Source organism: Leuciscus leuciscus (genome assembly GCF_965113295.1).
Source record: "Leuciscus leuciscus genome assembly, chromosome: 3".
Classification (NCBI taxonomy): Eukaryota; Metazoa; Chordata; class Actinopteri; order Cypriniformes; family Leuciscidae; genus Leuciscus; species Leuciscus leuciscus.
Window position 1 is genome coordinate 5,549,831 of NC_138727.1, and position 19,169 is coordinate 5,568,999.

Below are 19,169 nucleotides of genomic sequence, written 5' to 3' on the forward strand. Positions count from 1 at the left end.
AGGGCTTCGCCACGGGAAGTATGAAAGCAGTCTAGATCACTATGAGCTGGACAGGGAGGCCATGTGAATCTGCATGAGCATGATGAAAAGGGAAGGATGATGGTGGTCTCTGCATGTCTTAAATGAGAGTCTGAATCGGGCGCTGTACCGTACAGCACAGAGTTAACCCTTGGATCCTCAGGGAATCAGGTCAGCCTGCTTTCACAGCTTCATTTTCCCTCTGGTTATTTCACACTTTATTTCTTCTGCTTGATGGGTTTCTTCAACTTTTGAAGAACAGCACTTTTGGCCATGTGGACTTTAGAAAACACCACGGTTTATTTTATTTGTTTGCTAGTAAAGTCTAACAGTGCATTTGCATGCATCAGAGGATTCTTTTTTCTTTTCTTTTTTCTGAAAGTCATGAACTTTTTGAACTACACATCTCAAATGATGGATTATGTTAAATAGCATTCTTAGAAAAAAAAAAAAAAAAAGCATAATATTTCCACATATGTATACATTTGTATAATTGGAAAAAATAACAGCTGGATTGTAAATGGCATATACTATATATATATATATAGATATGTTGCATATATATATATATATATATATATATATGAAAATAAAATAAAATAAAATAAAATAAAAATAACAATGAAAATGGAAATGGAAATGAAAATGAAAAATAAATATTATATATATATATATATATATATATATATATATATATATATATATATATATATATATATATATTTATTTATTTATTTTTTTTTTAAGTAACCCTTTTTATGGTTTTAGTGTTATATAACTATAATGACTCTGATTCTAGATCATATCCATCAAGTGTTCTTTTGAAATTTCACCACCACAGCTCTCTACCATCGGACTACTGATAAAATCTCCATTATGATTTACATTATTAGCAGCACCGGATTGAAAACCACCACTTACTGTAGGTGGATTACGTACAAGCATCAGTTAAAACACCATTTTCCATGTCTGCCTTACAGTTGCATTCATTTCCCCAAGCTCCAATTGTTTCCTTTATCAGGCATTGAATATTGTTTAAACACAATACATTGTGTTGTACATCCCTTTTTTTTTTTACTAGTTACGTTTCTAAGGTGGCATTTCTTCCTTAGGTATTTATTTCTCATCCTTAGGCCGTGTTTTTCTCCTTGCGTGTGTGTGTGTGTGTGTGTGTGTGTGTGTGTGTGTGTGTGTGTGTGTGTGTGTGTGTGCGCCAACAGTGCTGTTGCTTTTGTTTTTCAGACAACAGGACCACCAGAAGCTCTTTCATCTCACTCTTCCTAAGTGGCATGCAATACAAGAGCCCATTTTGAATAAGAGAGTGGATCCTACCTGACACACATCGCCTGCCTTCGGTATCATGCACACTTGAGTTCAACAGTGCTTCAGCTGGTCGATCCTGGCATAGTTTACGTCCGGTGGATGCCCTTATAGAAATCTGCTAAAATTCAAATGACAATTTGATTTACAACTTAAAAGCATCATGAAATCAAAATTGATTATAAATGATTTATCAGTGCACATCAGTATTGTTTAAAGTGTCCCTATTATGCTTTTTAGATTACTCCCTTTCATTCGGCATAATATACTGTAGCTGTTTGTGAATGTAAAAGGTCTGCAAAGGTTTAGATATCAAAGTGCAAGACAAATAAAGTTATTGTCTCCTAAAAGAAATATCTGATTCTGAACTGCCAAAACGAGTCGTCAGCAATTCCAGTCTCACTTCCTGTAACAAACCAATGGAGGTTTGTAACCAATTTGCATAATCCCATCCAGTGGTCTTCATTGGCTGCTCACGAATGTGTCCTTTGACCCTCCCTCAAACACTGCAGTTGTAGCTGAGGCTGGAAGAGATTGGTTCGTGTTGTCGACATGTCGAGAAGACCTTGTTTTCTTCACTGCGAATGCAAATCCGCTTTGCTTGCACTTCCAGAAAAAGAGGACTTGTGCTCGAATTGATACAGTAAAACCAACGCCATTGTTACTGTTCGTATAACTGTGCATACAAGTGTTGAGGAATCTTTCCAACACACATTCACCACCCCAAACCAATCATAACAGACTGACCAATCAAAGCGGAGTAGCTCTCGGAAAGGCAGGGTTTAGAGAATCTGGATCCTTGATCGAGTCGTTTCAGACACTGTGAGAAAAGAGATGAGTCTTAATTATGAGAAAATTAAAGTCTTTTTGACTTTAGATGCATGTAAACCTATTGTAGGAGACTCCAAAACAAAATTATAAGCCTTTAAAATAGCATAATAGGGGCACTTTATAATGAATGTGTCCTCATAATCTTTAATCAAAATAACTTCCCCTCCGTCTTGCAGCTCTTCTCTTCTCTGGTGACATGTTTAATGGCGCGAGGGCGGGTCAACCTGTCTTTCACATGAGGTCGACCAGTAGCAAAACTCAACCATCCAACCATCCAATCAATTCCCCATGGACAAAATCAAGTCCAGCCCAACATTTCTTGTACAAGTAGCTGTTTCACTCAGATAGGCTATATGTCACAATAGACTATCACAACTTTCACAACTATCAAAGACTATCACAACTTTCATTTCATGCCAACTTTAAACTTCAGATTGTTATCAAATAAATTCTGCAAGTGGATTTTTATGCAATGTATAATTTATGCAGTACCAAAAAAGGCATGCTGTAATGTGCATATTGAAACGGAAGAGAAATGACACTATAGCCTGAACTATGACTAATATCTACAGCATCCTCACCAGAATAAAAAGAAAAAAAAAAGAGCAAAAACATGGTTGAGATTGGATTTAATCTTCTTGGAAACCCCAGTCATTGAAGCACATTAATTATCTGCAATGAAACAGAACATCCCAGGAGCCGTTTCCAGCATCGGAAATGCTGCATGGTTTTCACGTTCAGACAATCATATGATGCATTGTTGATGCTCTTTGTTCCAAAACACATCTTGCTTCTGAAGTAATTATGAACCCCCGGAACGGAGCAGGAACATTGACAGATGTATTGGGTCTTGCATGGAAAGAATCGGCCAAAGCCTAAATGAACATCTGTGCTCGTGTGAGGATCTGCTAAAAGGAAAAGGAAGTTGAGGAAACATGTAAAAAGACATGCTGCATCAAGGGTATTGCATTTTTATCATAGACCGGGCACTTAAACGCATGCATAACACATGTACCGCACATAAGCAATCACTCAGACTAGGCAAATTGTATCTTTACAACCACTTAACCATTATGGGTGTCAAACTGGTTATTGCTTCCCTCTAAACAAAGGAAACCTTGAGGGGAATATTTTTTCATAATCTACTTTTTCTTAATGTTGGGATCACTAACTCACAATAAACATTAGTTGATTGCACACAGTTTTTTTTCCCCTCTAATTTCTCTTGCACACTCAGCAAAACCAGAAATAAATTTTAGACTAAATTAAATACCCACCATGTGCCTCTAAATCTCTAATGATTTATAATCAATACCATTTATCCAGATATCAGAGATGATGACCCCTATTTTTGTGCTATTATTATAATAGTTGGCTGCTTTATATATATATATATATATTTTTTTTTTTTTTTTTTTACCGTGATACATTTTTATCAGGATCCTTTGATGAATAGAACATTCAAAAGCAGCATTTATTTGACAACATTTGTCATTTTCGTAATATTATAGATCACGTTTGATCAATTTAATGTGTCCTTGCTGCATAATAGCATTAGAAAAAAAAAATGTATATTGACCCCAAACTTTTGAATGACAGTGTTTATATATTATTTGTATAGTGTTACTTTTCATTTATTTTTTACTACATAGCAAATGTTGTGAATGTGAATGCTAAATTATCTTTATGTTAATCATTTCATTCATTCGTAAGTTCTCAGGTTTACTTTAGGCTTAAAAACATCTTGTATAATCAGTCATTTTGAAACCCTGTTTTATGTGAAGAATATAAAGAAGCACATACAAATTTAAATGGTGATTACACCGACAAAATGATTTAGCCTGTATTGTTTAGACTGAAGTTTAGATCGATACTTTGCGGGTGGAATGTATGGACCAATGAGTAAATGAGTACAATTAAAATATTTTTTTAAATAAATGTATTTATAATGAAGTGGATGTGCCATATGTAAGTTCTAGCTTTAGAAGGATAATGGTAAAAGCCTGCTTTAATATTAGTATGCGGGTTAAAGCAAGAGGTCTTCTCTTTTTTTGCTAGCCTTTGGCAGCGCAGGGTGAATGGAGAGATCTAATTGGATTTCTTGAGTGGCAACCACTATTCAGAAAAAATATATTCGCTTCTTTCTTTCTTTCTTTCTTTCTTTCTTTCCTTCCTTCCTTCCTTCCTTCCTCCTCCTCCTCCTCCTCCTCTTCCTTCCTTCCTTCCTTCCTTCCTCCTCCTCATCCTCCTCCTCCTCCTCCTCCTCCTCCTCCTCCTCCTCTTCCTCTTCCTTCCTTCCTTCCTTCCTTCCTTCCTTCCTTCCTTCCTTCCTTCCTTCCTTCCTTCCTTCCTTCCTTCCTTCCTTCTTTCTTTCTTTCTTTCTTTCTTTCTTTCCTTGTCATTGGTTTGCAGTGTTGCCTAAATACAAAGTTCTGTCATGAAAAAACTAGATGGCTTCCAATCACATCATTCTCTATAGGGCACAGCTGATTGGTTCCTGATTTATGAGCTCGCTACAGGTAATTCATGTATACTATATTTTACAGCAGTCTTACTTGCTCACAACAGCGTGTCGTGTGTGTATTGACAGTAAATCCCGTACTTGCAGCCGCAGCGTAGAAGATATATTCCGCCAAGACCAAACATATCAACGTTGTCATATTCCATGCCAAACACACTTGACATGACAGAACTGTGATAATGCAATTTAGCTTAATTTATTTATTTATTTACATCTTTACAGTTTTTTACATCTTGTTAACTTTCATCTTTCTATCAGTGTATTTTCAAGCTATTATATGTCATATCAACATTGTTGAAGCTCACACAGAGCAAGCTCTCTTCAGTGGAAAGCAACAGGGCAGCAGAGACGGAGTAAGGCGAGGGCTAATTTAATGACTAGCCTGCTAAGCAGGAATACGACGCGGGTACTTCATTAGCTGGCTAGAAACTGATTATGCACCCCTCCGACTCATTACATCCCACTCAGATCGCCTCGGTCTACACGCAGGAGCACACAAATGAACCATGAGCTAGAAACTTGACACCAAAAGGAGATTCAAGTGGCACAAACGCCTCCTTTGAAAAGTCTGGTGGGAGAAATCTTGCCAAGAACAAAGAGAAGGGGGATCCCTTGAGTTTAGGAGATAGATAGATAGATAGATAGATAGATAGATAGATAGATAGATAGATAGATAGATAGATAGATAGATAGATAGATAGATAGATAGATAGATAGATTTCTCTCCATTGAACAATGATGAATAACCTTTATGATTGTAGCAGTAGATTTTATTGTCGTCAGTGACACTTTGAATCAATGACATTAATATATATGAAATCTTCTCTTAGACTTTTTTTCCCAATAGGTTTGAATTTCAGGACATGGCCTTTATAAGAAGCAAATATAATGCTTTCACACTCAATAAGTTATTTGATTCAGCGCTAGCACTGAACTCTCATAAAATTCTGACATCTTGTTTGTTGCACTCTAGCGACTTCATTTCCACGAATTTCAAATGATTGAGGCATGAAATGAAATGAGAACAGTGTGATGACTGCCATACTAATATAAGGCTTACTGGAGAAGCGCCAACAACTTTGTTAACCACTAAATTGCTCCAATATATCACTTTGGTTTATAACTGATTGTGCAAATCGGTGAATCCTATGGGCCGTAACTATGAAAGCCAAGGCTGTGGACACTGCACTATATCCGAAAAAGTGATTTGATATGTGGCTTATTTTTGACTCAAAATGAGCTTCTAACTCCTGCAGTGGAAATTTGCATATTCAGCTGTGTAGAGCTGCTCGATACAGCAGCGTTTAATAAAAGCAGTACCTAATAAACAGGCCTATGTATGTATTCAGCACAATGCAGTATGAATTGATCACTCAGCATTGAGAGGTGATGTGGAATCAGCAGCTTTACAATATCCCAGAATGCAATGGGGTTAGATCAGAGAAGATCTGGGGCCTCATTTATAAACATGGCGTACGCACAAAACGGGGCTGAAAATGTGCGTATGCCACTTCCGACGCATAAGTTGTGATTTATAAAAACAAACTTGACGGGAAAATGTGCGCACCTGCACGCAAACTCTGACCCATGCGTACGAACGTTTTGGAGATGGAGCAGTTTGGCGACACCGATGGTGAGCTGGAGTTAAGTGTCTTTTTGGTCACTTTTAGACAGAAAATCTAAAGAAAATTAAACATATACAGAACGATGATACAAATATAATTTAACTCACCAAGCCTGTCACTTGAAGCAAATATCCATCCCTTCTTAAATGTCCGCGCCAGCAAGCGCGTTGGGCCGTTTAGTGAAACTGACGCAAATAACTGTTTAAATAAATAAAATAATGATTTAAACTATGTTTTACTTCTGATATAAACATTTAGATTAAATATGCCATTCAAATTAATGGAGTTAAACAATTAAACATGAAATCATTACTGAGAAGTTACAAATTTTTTTATATTCAAATTCAATCAATAGAAATATTGTTGTGGATGCGATGTTTTTGAACACTTCCTGTGGCGTGCTGTGTTTTAATGTTTTAACCACAGAGATAATTGCTTATCATGATAATACCAGATTGTCTGAGAAAATAGTTTCGTACAAATAATGCCCAAGGCCTATCTGTTTCCATAAAAAATATAAATCAATTAAAAATACAATTCGGCCAGTGGAAAAGATTGAGAAAACTTTCTCTGAAATGTATTTTACACTATTTGATTTATGTATTCAAAAACAAGGCAAGGATAGGCAACTACTTGATTTTTATTAATGTAATGTGTCTTGTACCGTTAAACGTTATCACGTGGATGAATAATAATATGCAAATGATATGCAGATGAGGATCTGCATAGTAAAACTAGGCGTTGTAAGCTCCATATATGGTTATTTCGGGGTGGAGACGCATGTGCGCACAATCTTCCGCTGACTGGGATTTATAAAGTGAATTCTGCGCAGGTTCTGGCATTTTTTTGCGTACGCCATTTTTGCCTTTCGGGCGCACGTACACTTTTAGTAAAGGTTCCTACGCACAGTTTTATAAATGAGACCCCTGGTGTGTTGATAGAAATATTAATGATAAACATGCTCTTTTTTTTATAATAATAATAGTCTTAAATAATTGACTGTTTCTGCATATATATTTCAATATGTATGCTTATTACAGAAATGTGTAGCTCTGGTGAATAGATTTTCAAACAGATGCAAACAGAAGACCTGCCATTTAAAGTTTGGTATATTTGTATTCCTATTCAGTTATGCACATTGACTGAAAATTTAAAATAGTAATGTTTCCTTCATTCTTATTAATTGTGGAAACTACATTATTTGTAGCTTTTATTCTAGCACATACCGTGACAGGCAATACATCCAACCAGCAGGGGGAGCTCTCTGCTCCTCAAGGCCAAACCATGCACATGGCAGATGTAACCTTTCATGACAGGTAAGATTAAGATGCATATAATATTGATAGATAAACTCCGAAATGTGTTTCAGTAAGGTTTTGCTGTTTTAAATTGTGAGTGCAAATGCAGTATGTGTAATGTGTGTTGTGAAAGTCCATTAGTCGAGTATACATATACCCATACGGAAATGTAATATATGTACATATATGTCCCTATATCTGAGCAGTGTTGTCTATTAAGGACATAAATGATCACATATATACATCCTTAAAATATATGAAGATATAAGTTTATACCATGTGTGAAATTTCCATAGTAGAAGTTTTAAACGTATATTAAAATTATTTAAATGATACTGTATGTTAAGGCCATATATGCTAACAATATATGTCTCAATATATGTATTTAATAAGTTAGCATACAGTGCCCTCCACAAATATTTACACCCTTGGTAAATATGAACAAAGGCGGCTGTGAAAATAAATCTGCATTGTTTATCCTTTTGATTATTTCATTCAAAAATCACAAAATTATGTTAAATAATGTTAATCATACCAACTAAACTTTTGTATTTTACTGACCCCAAACAATTGATAAACTTGTTAAAATAACATTGTATAGAGATAAATCAATTAATTTCCCACTGCAATTGAGATTTGAGCCAACTGTTATGAAAAACTGTGATATTAGACATCTTGGCTGGTGATTTGGGAGCAGTGTGAAACTTCTACGCTACACACCTGCTGGCATTGGAGTGTTATACACATGCTGCTTAATAATTTTGTGGAATCCCTGCTATGTTTTGTTCTGGAGTCTTTGATGAATGGAAAGTTTATACCAAACCAAAACATTATAAGCAGTGGGAAATTAATTTATTTCACACTATATGATGTCATTTGAACAAGTTTATCAATTATGATAATATGATGATAAATCACATTGGCCTATGGTCACTTATGTTGTAATATGTTTCGTATATGTTTTTAATTTATATATATGTAATTATATTACATATATTGATATTTCATATGTACATATTTTACATTTCCATATGAGTAATTCAGTACCTGAAACTATGTTTATTCATCTCTGATGATGATGATGATGATGATGATGATGATGATGATGTTGGTGTCTTGTGATGTTTGATTCATGTTGATTTGATACCATTGGTTGTTTGAATGAAGCCTTCTTGTGCTATTGGAATTGTCGTGAATACGAGTTTCCTAGTTAAACATTGGAAATTAATAAACAATGCAATTGTTAATGTTCATTGAAAAAGAGCGGTTCATATTGTGTCTCACACTTTGCACTTGGGATGACTATTTATTGTGTTTAGAAAGGATTAAATTGAGAGACTGTTTGTGTTAATGTTTTGATTGTGTGTGAGTAGTATGCTTAGGTTTTAACTGTTATAGAGGAACAACACATCAAGAGTTAGGCTGATTTTTCTGGACATTGTGATATTGTTTTTTATTGATTTGTTCAATTGCATATAGTTGAACTTCTATATCACCAATGTTCTCTGTGGTTAGTAATGCTGGAAATTTCCAATTCTTGTTAAGAAAGAATGAAATCGGGTCACTTTGTCCCTTCAACAGAGCTATAGTAAAGTGTGGAATTTCACACAGATGTGGATGTATATTGCTAAATGCAATTTTAAATCTTTGAAATGCTAAATGTTGCATAGGAACAACTCATGCTCGATTGAATTTGAAGAACACAGCATTAGTTTGAAGCAGTGATATAATTGTGATATCACAGTAATCAAAACACTCCTGGTGCACTTGATTACAGCACTTGAAAACCAACAATTGACTCGATGTGACACAGGACGTCTGTTCTTACAAAGAAATAATCATTATCATTTACAAGTCCTTTCTTAAATGACTGATATTTTACAGAGTGGATTCTGTTGGGTAATTGATAAACATCATGACACTTTACTTTCTTTCTAATCAAGATGAACAAGTGTATAAGTTTTTTTTTTTTAAGCTTGCAAATGTATGAATAATACTGTTTTTAGTCATCCTCGTGTTCTAAACCTCAATATTTTTGTGTGAAAAAAAAAATTAAGGTTTGGAATGGCATGAGGGTGAATAAATAATTATCATTTAAATTTTTTATAATTTTAATAATGATCATATTCCTGCAGTCGCAAATGAATTTGTTAATTACTCAATTTAATTTAATTAATTGGAGGTCAATAAAATGCATGTATAATAATTAGGGCTGGGTATTGACACAAATTCACAATTCGATTCGATTTCGATTCACAAGCTTGCAATTCGATTCGAATTTGATTATGATTCGGTTCAATAGTGATTACTTTGGATATCAGGTACAATACATGGCAGATTTTATTTATTTTTATAGTAATGAAGTTATATGAAATATAAACATTTCAATTGTGGCTGTTATAAAAAAAACTTGCCAGATTTATTCAAACATGCATTAAATATGATATGAAGCAAGTTGGACGAGCGTTTCGAGCAACCTCGCCATCGGGGTTTACCGTTCTTTCCTGATTTACATAATGAGTTGTGTAAATCGTGGAAAAATCCACACTCATCTCGCGTGTCCAACCCCCCTGTTTTGAACTACAGTAACATCTTGGGGGCGCGAGAGAACGGTTATGGGGTGATGTCTCGGGTGGAATAGCCGCTTGCCACCTATTTAGCCCCCGAGTCTGCATCATCCCTAAAAACCCCGGTGCTGCCCACTAAACCGTGCCGTGATACATCTACGTTAGTGGGCAGGGCTTATATGGCTGCGGGTCGGGCTGGTGCTACTCTGCATACAATGGCAGTACTACAAGCGTACCAGGCCGACCTTCTTAAGGATATTGATGAGGGCGAGGGTCCAACTCCGGAAGATATTGCGGAGTTGAGGAAGGCTGCAGATCTGTCTTTCCGAGTCACCAAGGAAATGGCCCGTGCTATCGGCCGTTCCATGGCGGCAATGGTGGTCTCAGAGAGACACCTACGGTTAAATCTGTCGGGCATCAAGGAGAAAGACAGGGTTTTCCTCCTTGATGCCCCGATTTCGTCTTCTGGCTTTTTCGGCGACTCCGTTAATATCGTCGTCGAGAGGTTTCAGGAGGCGAAGAAACAATCTGCAGCCTTCAGGCAATATCTCCCTCGCCGCTCCAAACCTAAGAAACCTGCCCCCAGTGGGCAGCCGCAGCCATCCACCAGCTCCTCCGCCTACAGACAGGCGCAAAAGGAGAGCGTCGCTTCTAGAGCCCCCCCTCAAACAGCATGGGGGCATAGACGACGCTCTCAGTCGACCTGAGGGCCGTCCTGCAGGCGAAGAAGGCTTCGACAAAGAGGTCCTAGCCAGAGGTCCGCAGAGCCCGCAGGAAATCGATGTCGACTTCCCGCCGTCAAGTGCGCTTCGGGACGCATCGGTTTCCAGCGAACGCGCCCTGCACTGTCCGCCCCACAGGCTTGCGGCCAGGCAGCATTCGCGTCCGCACATCGAGAATCGTTTTTGGTCGAACCCTGCCGGAGATCCGCTTCAGGGGGCCAAGAACGAATCCCAATTAATACCCGAAGCCAGCCTCGAGAGAAAAATATCACGAATATTTCTCCTTGGGCTCTGCGCACCATTCAAAAGGGGTACAGACTACAGTTCGGTTCCCGCCCACCAAAGTTCAACGGGGTGGTCTGGACTGTAGTCGACCCAGAGCAGAGTCGGTTATTGGAACAAGAAGTAAACTCTCTGCTGGTAAAAGAGGCTATAGAACGTATTCCTCCTCCAGACAGGGAGTCCGGGTTTTACAGCCGCTACTTCATAGTTCCCAAGAAGGATGGGGGGTTGCGTCCAATAATAGATCTCAGGCACTTGAATCGATCTCTGAGGAGATTCAGGTTCAAGATGCTCACTATTCCCATCATCGTGAACCAAATTCAATCCGAGGATTGGTTTATCACGATAGATCTGAAGGATGCATACTTCCACATTTCCATCGTTCCATCTCACAGGAAGTTAATGAGGTTCGCTTTTGGGGGCGAAGCATACCAATATCGGGTTCTTCCATTCGGCCTAGCTCTCTCCCCTCACATTTACAAAATGTATGGATGCAGCTCTAGCACCGCTGAGGCTTCAGGGTATCAGGGTCCTCAATTATATCGACGACTGGCTGATTCTGGCCCAGTCACAAGAGCTGGCAGTTCGGCATCGAGATGTCGTCCTTGCCCACATCCAGAGCCTGGGGTTGAGACTCAACACGAAAAAGAGCGTGTTGGCACCAGCCCAGAGAACCACGTTCCTGGGAGTGGTGTGGGATTCGGTCACGATGCGGGCACAATTGTCTCCTACATGGATCGAATCCATCCTGGCCACGGTGTCCAGGATAAAGCTAGGCCAGGCCATCACTGTAAAACATTTTCAAAGAGTATTAGGACTCATGGCAGCAGCATCCAATATCATTCCATTCGGTCTCCTGCACATGAGGCCCCTTCAGTGGTGGTTAAAAACCAAGGGGTTCTCCCCGAGGGGAAACCCATTTCGCATGATCAGGGTTGCGCGCAGATGCCTTCGTTCACTATCTATGTGGAAGAAAGCTTGGTTTCTGTCCCAAGGTCCCGTGCTGGGAGCGTCATGTCGCCGGAAAACCGTCTCGACAGACGCCTCCCTCACGGGCTGGGGCGCGGTCATGGACGGCCGCTTTATGAGAGGTCTATGGCAGGACCATCATTCCTCCTGGCATATAAACTGCCTGGAAATGTTGGCGGTGGTCCGAGCTCTGAGGAGCTTCCTGCCGGACCTCAAGGGTCATCACGTCCTTGTGAGGATGGACAATATGTCGGTGGTGGCCTATATAAACCATCAGGGGGGTCTGAGGTCTCGCCCTCTATGCAGACTGGCGCATCAGATCCTCCTGTTGTCCAAGGGGAAAGTGTTGTCTCTCAGAGCAACATACATCCCAGGGAATCAGAATCAGGGAGCAGACATCCTGTCGAGGCAGGGGCTGAGGCCCGGGGAATGGAGACTCCATCCCGAGGTGGTGGAGCTAATATGTCAGAGGTTCGGCCCAGTGGAGGTGGATCTATTCGCGTCTCGAGAGACGACTCACTGTCCACTGTGGTTCTCCCTCACACATCCAGCCCCGCTGGGGTTGGATGCCATGGTACAGACGTGGCCGAGGCTGCGTCTGTATGCATTTCCCCCGATCGCTCTGCTCCCGGGAGTTCTAGAGAGGGTTCGTCGCGACGGGATCAGTCTAATATTGGTAGCCCCGTTGTGGCCGGCCCGAGTATGGTTCTCAGACATAATATTACTCCTGGACGGCCCTCCATGGGAGCTTCCCATCAGGAGGGACCTGCTGACACAGGCAGAGGGCTCAATATTTCACCCTCGGCCCGAACTATGGAAACTGTGGGTCTGGCCCCTGAGGGGGCACAGTACCGAGAGGCCGGCCTGTCAGCAGGAGTAGTGGAGACCATACTCAGCTCTAGAGCTCCCTCCACGAGGAAATTGTACGGCCTAAAATGGAATGTTTTCACCGTATGGTGCAGAGAGCGTGAGGTGGACCCAGTTTACTGCCCAGTGGCTTCAGTGCTGGAGTTCCTCCAAGATCGCTTCTCGGCTGGTCTTACCCCGTCCATTCTCAAGGGGTACGTGGCTGCCATTTCGGCTTTCCACGCTGCTCTGAGTGATGGGCCTCTGGGGAGACAGCAGTTGGTCGTACGTTTCCTCCGTGGGGCTTGGAGGATGAGACCTGCGGCTCGTACCAGGGTTCCCACTTGGGACCTGGCGGTGGTTCTCGAAGGGTTGGTTGAGGCCCCCTTCGAACCGCTGGAGTCGGCTGAGGCCAATAACCTTTCCCTAAAGGTGGCTTTCTTGTTGGCCATTACTTCTCTGAGGAGGGTAGGAGATCTCCAGGCGCTCTCTATATCTAACGGTTGCCTGGAGTTTGCTCCAGGCAACATCAAAGCCATCCTACATCCTAGGCCGGGCTATTTGCCCAAGGTGCCAGCTAATGTGGCACGGCCTACGGTTCTGCAGGCTTTTCATCCTCCGCCTCACGTGACGGCGGATGAGGAGAGACTTCACCTGCTCTGCCCTGTCAGAGCTCTCAAAATATATATCCAGAGGTCCTCCTCATGGCGGAAGTCAGACCAGTTGTTAGTGGGTTTCGGGTCACCCAAAAAGGGGCTTCCCGCTTCCAAACAGACCATTAGCAACTGGATTGTCCAAGCTATATCTATGGCCTACCAGGTGCGCAATTTGCCTTCACCTCTGGCCGTGAGAGCTCACTCTACCAGAGGCATGGCGTCCTCTAGAGCACTCCTCTCAGGGGCCCCGATCCAGGAAGTCTGCGATGCAGCAGGATGGGCCACCCCTCACACTTTTATTAGATTTTACAGCCTGGACATTTCATCGACACCTGGCACCCTTGTGCTCTCGTCCTAAGTGTGTCTGTGCGCAGCTTCACACTAGGACAGGCAGGGCTCGTTGTGGCATAGTGGGTACTCGTTCCCCCAAAGTGTCATTCGACACAGTTCTCGTTCCCCTTCTCAGGGAACAAGGGTTACAGTCGTAACCCGAGACATTTTTCTGAGGTAAATGTGACGTTACATGACATTGTTTACAAGCTGTTTTACTGACGTCTTTCCACGGTTGAAACACTGATTGAGCAATTCCATGTGACATGATACAGATTTTGATAAGTTGTACTCTATCTTTTAACACACTTTTAGATGCTCATTCATGTTTATTTCGCGCTGTAACTGGTGTTATTAAGGCGGAAGAGAAGATCATGTGCTGCTGCTTCTCTTGAGCTGAGCTGCGCCAGAGCGATCTCACGCCACAGCACCAAAACGGTATTTATGTTTTTGAATTTCGTAAGAAAATGGACGTAATTTGAAATCTGAGACTTTGTTTCATATCAATAGTAACAATGATTATTGCGATTTAATGGATGGGATGCACACTATAATGTTCCATTCATTCATCAACTGAAAACAGGATGACTAGCCTAATCGATTCTTGGGATTTAAGAATCAATATCGGTTCGTAAAAATGAGAATCGATTCAAATCGAGAATACACCACTCTACAGTAATTTGAAAGTGATTGCAGTACCAGTTTTAGCCACAATCTTACATATGGCTCCTTTAAGTATATGTCACACTAGAGGACTGCTTGTAATGTCATGTCAACTACACACGTATAGTTTAAAATGGGGACTAAGGCACTGGATCACATAATAAAGTCCATTTGTCACAGGTCCAAAGCCATGGCAGTTGGAGCAGTTACTGTGACCATTTATCTTGATAACAGAATTGCATTTAAAGCTAAATTTGAAGATAGCAGTAGCAACAGTGCACCCGATCTCACATGTTATGCTTTACGTTCCTGTACCATCACAGGTGAAAGAAGCAGCCAACCTAGAAGAGCATGTAGTATATAGTATTGAAGTTTGAACTGTCTGCTAACCTTTTGAAGACTTGGAACTTAAAAAGAAAGCACACACCAATTATCATTTAGATTCATGTTAAGTTTCATGGCTGGGAGATTCTTCCCTTAAGTTTTTGACTGTTTGACTAATTAACATCAGTTAAATAAGCACCCCCATATTTTTTGATGGGTAATTATGGCATTTTATAAACCAATGCCCTTATGTCAGCACTGAGTATAAATTAGACCATGTCTCCCTAATTGTGTCTTGGAACAATGGGTAAAGAGTTTCGGAGTTTAAAGGAATAATTGGCCAGAAACTCCCTCTGATGTTTTGTTGGAACTTTGAAAATGAGTTGATGAAATACTTTTTTAATGATGAACAGAAATTGGAGTGGATTTGGGAAATGATGCAAACTAGACTAAAATTTCCATAGATCAGAACCAAGGCTCAATGTGTTTTATTAATGATATCAGTTTATTGTGGAATCAGATGAAATACCCAAGGATTATTAAATATTGTATTGTAAAAACATTTCAGATGCTAATACCTGTGCAATAGCTTGGAAAACTGGTACATAATGGAAATTAAAGTTGTAGCCACTGGATAGTATTTTGTGTGTTGGGATATCATTGCAAAATGTGTAAAGTATTACTTTGAAATATGCATTACAATATGTATGGTACATGATACATGTTTTTACATGTTTCTGATGAAGGAACATTTCTAAAGACATATTGCTTGTTGCACTTTTTTCACTTCTAAACCTCTTTAGAGGTTTCACGTCTAAACCTCTTAAAGGGATACTTTACCGTTTTTTCATATTAAACTATGTTATTCCCTTAACTAAGACGAGTTGATACATACCTCTCTCGTCTCAGTGCGTGCACTAAATCCCTCTGTCTTGCGGCGAAACTTTGTTAGCCCAGTTCATTTAATATGGGCCAAGCAGAGAAGCTACCAAACACCTCCACGTTTTCCCTATTTAAATACAGTTACTCGCGAAGTGTAACTCGACCTAGGACGGTGACACAAAACAAAACGTTGCGCTTTTCTAAGCGTGTAAAATGGATAACTATTTTGTATGGCGGAATACCATAGCAAGTGCTTGTAAGCACTTCGACTTGGCGCAGTAATATCTTCACTCGTGAAAAATCCTCTCACCGGCCCCCGCTCCCTCTAGTGAAGATATTACTGCGCCAAGTCGAAGTGCTTACAAGCACTTGCTATGGTATTCCGCCATACAAAATAGTTCTCCATTTTACACGCTTAGAAAAGCGCAACGTTTTGTTTTGTGTCACCGTCCTAGGTCGAGTTACACTTCGCGAGTAACTGTATTTAAATAGGGAAAACATGGAGGTGTTTGGTAGCTTCTCTGCTTGGCCCATATTAAATGAACTGGGCTAACAAAGTTTCGCCGCAAGACAGAGGGATTTAGTGCACGCACTGAGACGAGAGAGGTATGTATCAACTCGTCTTAGTTAAGGGAATAACATAGTTTAATATGAAAAAACGGTAAAGTATCCCTTTAAAGGGATACTTTCATATTAAACTATGTTATTCCCTTAACTAAGACAAGTTGATACATACCTCTCTCATCTCAGTGCGTGCACTTAAAGGGATACTTCAGGATTTAGCATTAATCTTTGTATTAGTAGAAAACCTGTAGTATTTTCGAATTACCATGCTTTCCACCCTCATATCCCCCTGAGAGGAGAGATTTATGCATTTTTTGTCTGGAAAAAAATCCTCAGATGACGCAAAAATCGTCATTTTGAGTCATCTGAGGATTTTTTGGCCAGAGGCTAAAGACTACAGCCAGTAGTAGGGGCTGTCCCGCATGTTTTCAGCCCACCCATAGGAGGTGGGATCTCACTCACAGAATGTACACAGTATCAGCCGTCTTTTTTTGGAAGCTAAGCTAGCAGGCTCTTGTTCTGTGGAGAAAGTTGAGTAGTAGGAGAAAGCTGAGTAGTAGGGGTTACCATCCTCTTTTTCCCGGACATGTCCGGCCGTCGAGATCGTCCAAAATGTCCGGGATTCGGCTTTTGCTTTCTACAGTCGCCATTCATTGTTTACATGCACACCTTTTGTTTCAATCTAACTGAATTCATTCCGATTGGTGAATCTGAATGTAGTGTTTACATGAATGCTAAACAAGTGATCGGTCGATGTGCGTTTTAACATTGCTAAGAAAATTCCAGCTCCTCCGTGAGAGATAGGAGACCGGCGCGTCTCATTAATGACGCCACCGGCCTCGCGCCGTTCTCCCGCGCCCCTCAGTCTCGTCCTGCTCGCCACAGTAAACATGATGAATGGCGACTGTAGAACGCAAAAGCCGAATCCCGGACATTTTGGGCGATCTCGATATCCCGGGCAAACTCGTCACGGAGACTCACAAGTAGCCTAACCTTGTTGTTTTCAACTGCGCTCTCTAACCGGGAGGCGTGGCCTCGTAGAGCAGCGAAGCAAGTGCATTCTGGGAGTTGTTGTCTTTCATCCACATAAGCCAAAAACACATTTTCTGGCTTTTCTCAGTCTAGAAAACTCCAAATTCAAAAATGTCTTCACATTTCTTCTACATAAATTACCTATTTTAAATACACATTCATCTTTCCAGAGGTGAAGTATCCCTTTAATCGCTCTGGCGCGCGGCGACACTTTGATAGCACTTTAGCTTAGCCCAGTGTATTCAATGGTATCTAACAGCAATGAATTTAGAAGTGACCAAATACATCAACATTTTCCCTATTTAAAAACAGTTACACAAGTAATTACACGACCAAGTATGGTGACACAAAATAAAACGTGGCGCTTTTCTAAGCGGATTAAAAAGGATAACTATAATGTATGGCGGCATAGCACTTTTGGAAGAACTTCGACTCGGCGCAGTAAAAAGTCACGCCTGATCCTCTTCCTCTCACTTCTGTCAATAGTGGGAAGAGGATCAGGCGTGACTTTTAACTGCGCCGAGTCGAAGTACTTCCAAAAGTTAGCCTATAAATGCCATTAAATTCATTGCTGTTAGATACCATTGAATACACTGGGCTAAGCGAAGTGCTATCAAAGTGTCACCGCGCAGCAGAGCGATTAAGTGCACGCACTGAGATGAGAGAGGTATGTATCAACTCGTCTTAGTTAAGGGAATAACATAGTTTAATATGAAAAAACGGTGGAATATCCCTTTAAATTAATGTATTTTGTCTGTCTTTCGTGAAGGCAAGCTTTACCATTTCAGTGTTTTTACCTTTTGAGACACAACTGTCATTGTGTCACGTTTTGACAAGGACATTGTATTTAATTTGGCACTGTATCTTACAATGCATAACTTCTACCAATGTTCTGACACTTTCAGGACAGTTTGTAATAATTAATTCAAATGGTCACAAAATCATACCAACTGAACTTTGTATTTTACTGACCCCAAACAATTGATAAATAAATGACATTGTGTAGAGATGAATCAATTAATTTCCCACTGATTACAATGTTTTGGTTTGGATGGCAATTGAGATTTGAGCCAACTGTTATGAAAAACTGTGATATTAGACATCTTGGCTGGTGATTTGGGAGCAGTGTGAAACTTCTACGCTACACACCTGCTGGCATTGGAGTGTTATACACATGCTGCTTAATAATTTTGTGGAATCCCTGCTATGTTTTGTTCTGGAGTCTTTGATGAATGGAAAGTTTATACCAAACCAAAACATTATAAGCAGTGGGAAATAAATTGATTTCACTCTACATGATGTCATTGAATAAGTTTACCAATTATGATCCGCCCCCCGCCCAGGTATTTATTGGTGAAGTTTGTAGTGCACGTTTCCTGCTTCACCTTGTTTCTAGGCTTCATATACAGTATTTTTAGTTGGTAGATGTGGGATATTCCACCTTTCTTTTGGTTGAAAATAGACTGATTCTTGCTAATTTATGTCAACGGTGGGAAAGACAAAGCTAACAATTCCAGATGTCCCTGACAAAAGTATAATTTTGCAGGAGCTCAAAGGCTGTTGAGCCATGATTGCTGTTGTAAAAGGAAGCTCCTCGATTCTTCACGAGTTCCATCACACGCTTTATCACATCTCTTTCACTCGCACAGTTCTCCCACACGCACTCCGCTCGCTCTCCAGCAACCCTGAGCTGATATAGTTGAAGGCTGACGTTCTTTT